Source organism: Panicum virgatum, chromosome 1K (assembly GCF_016808335.1).
Source record: "Panicum virgatum strain AP13 chromosome 1K, P.virgatum_v5, whole genome shotgun sequence".
Lineage (NCBI taxonomy): Eukaryota > Viridiplantae > Streptophyta > Magnoliopsida > Poales > Poaceae > Panicum > Panicum virgatum.
In genome coordinates this window covers 35,159,464-35,162,299 of record NC_053136.1, presented here as the reverse complement: position 1 = coordinate 35,162,299, position 2,836 = coordinate 35,159,464, and the positions used below count along the sequence as shown (strand labels likewise).

At 49.1% G+C, this 2,836-nt stretch overlaps 1 long non-coding RNA gene across 7 annotated transcripts; it reads right to left on the bottom strand.

The window, feature by feature from the left end:
• On the bottom strand, positions 1-2,558 carry LOC120704193. 7 transcript variants are annotated; one of them, XR_005687498.1, is made up of 6 exons: positions 1,910-2,556; positions 1,741-1,839; positions 1,572-1,670; positions 1,026-1,137; positions 409-479; positions 1-314 (listed from the first exon to the last, which is right to left on the bottom strand). It is a non-coding gene; the product is annotated as an uncharacterized LOC120704193 (long non-coding RNA). The 7 variants fall into 7 exon arrangements; XR_005687502.1 differs by having other exon boundaries at positions 1,941-2,556; XR_005687494.1 differs by having other exon boundaries at positions 1,572-1,839; positions 1,941-2,558.
• Positions 2,559-2,836: the final 278 nt, after the last annotated feature.

Sequence of the window (2,836 nt, the reverse complement as noted above, 5' to 3'; positions counted from 1 at the left end):
TTTTACAATTACAAATGGTAAAATGGTTTCATTTCTTCCTGCCTTTCATATATACTGGCCAACGTGTGAACATGGAGAAAACAACTATCCTTATTCATTGATCGAAATGTGAACATGAAGAAAACAAAATGTACTTGTTCATGTCCTGTCAAGGTCCAATCTATGTATAAACACAGGAAAAAAATTCAGATTCACAAGCTCCAGGATGTAATAATTGATGGACCGAATGATCCTATTGTTTGATGCTGCTACCGGCAGCGGTGAGCCATTAACATGATCTGGAGCCCAACTTAGAGTGCATAATATTCATCCTTCTGTAATATAAAATAGACAGCAGGAGCATTAGAGAAAGCACATTATATCGAACTTAGATTATCAACAACAGGCATCAGGCATTGTCTTTCTTACATCCTTATCAGTGTAAGCTTGTAGAACAACAAAGCTACCAACTTGCAAGATCAGGAGGAAAAATAGGTGGCCTGCGGACATAAGAGGTAAAAGTACCATTGTTGCATTATAATTAATATTAAAAGATTATCTCACAGGCAAAGCAATGTTGCTGCCATCTACTCAATCAGTAGCATGTTTACTCTGTATTTTGAGTATTTAATTAAAACATACCATTCAATATTATTGCCTAGAATAGATAGGAACCACATTTTTTATCTAGATACTAATGTAACCCACTCAGTTTACTGTCATTGTATCATATGCCTTCAAGACATGGATAGCTCAGGATCATTGAAATAGGTGCAAATATCAATATTCAAAATAGAGAAAACATTTAAACGAAGTCGGAATGACCTGCAAGAGATATACATACTGTTTAGTGAGAGCAAATCTAAGAACCTAATAGACCAACTTAATTAGTTTGTTCAGGAGAAAAAGTAATAGCATGAGGATTCCTTTCATGAGTTGGCGCTATGATAAATCAAATATCCACAGGGAGCATCAAAACTTCTATCTAAACAATGGTAAAATTCTAAAAGGCAACAACGGAGGAGGAGAGATTAGGGAAAGCCAACCTGTCAGCCATTGAGGAATGACTGTGCGCGTACCGTAGCTTGTTTGATGGCTAGCTAGTGGAGCTTCAGTTGATCTTGCTACTTTTGGGTTCTCATAGGATCTGGTGTTGACCTGTTGAAGGAATATTGTTTAGGAAATGACATGGTTAGACTACAATGAAATTTGAAATAGAGTTACTTATTACTATTTGAAGTTTAGTTCAAAAAAAATAGGGTTGACAGAAGAAACTTATGCACAATATGCAGGAGGTTTTTCGACATTGGTTAACACATTTTTAATTATTGCACATATCCTTCACACAAGCTTGTTTTTCCAAGGGTTCATGTTCATGTTCTTGGTGAACCTACATTGTCAAGCATCAGAAGCGTAAACACAAAGACAATTTGCACTCTACTCGCAAAATTGGTTACACCTCTTTAACTGGTCAGACAAGCATACAAAATATACCATCGCTAATTGTATCATTTGGGCCAATTCAAAAAAATCAGAACACAGAATCTAAATCGTGTATCAAAAGAGAAGAGGACCAAAAGAGAAGAGGTCACCAGTAATCAGAAGCTGATGCCAGACGCTGATGCTATGCGTGGACCTATTCCTGGCTGTCGCCGTCTCCACGATGCAGAGCTTGAATGGAGGCCGAGAACCTGGACACAGGCGAACACCGAATCTGAATCGGGTATCAAAAGAGCAGAGGACCAAAAGAGAAGAGGTCACCACTAATCAGAAGCTGATGCCAGACGCTGATGCTATGCGTGGACCTATTCCTGGCCGTTGCCGTCTCAACGATGCAGAGCTTGAATGGAGGCCGAGAACCTGGACACAGGTGAACACCGAATCTGAATCGGGTATCAAAAGAGCAGAGGACCAAAAGAGAAGAGGTCACCACTAATCAGAAGCTGATGCTATGCGTGGACCTATTCCTGGCCGTCGTCGTCTCCACGATGCATAGTTTGAATGGAGGCCGAGAACTGGACACAGTCGCTGCAGGCATCGCGGGCGGATGATGAGGGGAGATGCGGCCGCGGTCACAGGAGCAGTTCCGGCAGTCTCGCTCGCCGCGACGCCCTCCCGCTCGTCGCCCACTCCCTGTGTCGCACGGCCTCAGCTGCCGTGGCCATGGTCTCCAAGCTCCATCACCGCCGTGGGGGGCTGCCACACCAAACTGCCTGACCGTGCGTGGTGCGCCCGTGCCGCAGGATGTGGGTCCGCGGCGGCCGGATCTGGTGCTAGGCAGACCCATGGCCAGGGGTCGGAGGAGCATGGAGCGGGATGTGGAGAGCTGTAGTAGGAGGAGCAGTAGCGTGGCCGGCGCCCACTCAAGCGCCACGCGCACCGCCACGGAATCCGCTGCAGAACGGCGTGGTGCGGGGACCGCCCGCTCGCCGTGCGACCGCGAGAGAGATGCGGCGAGGAGGTGCGCAAGGATGTACGGCTGGGGCGAAGCAGGGAAGCGTGGCGAGGTGGCGCTTCAAGGAGGCACGCCCAGGGGGAGCCGCCGAGTGAAGTGAGGAGGACTGAGGAGGGAGGCCGGCTGAGCCCGCCGTCGCCACCGAGCCACCACGGACCTCGAGGCCGATCGAGCTTGAGCGCCGACGAGGGAGGCCGTGGAGCTCGTGCTCCCGATCGGCCGCTGGAGAGGGCCGGTCGGAGCAGTAACCGCGGCTGCTGGAGCACGGCGTGGCCAGAAGGAGGAGGGCCGCGGATCAGGCAGCTGCCACCACAGGGCCCGTTCTCCTGCCGCGCCGCCAGGAGCAACGGCCGCGTGAGGCGGGGGGGGGGGGGGGGAGGGAACCGGTCCGGTCCGAGCTCC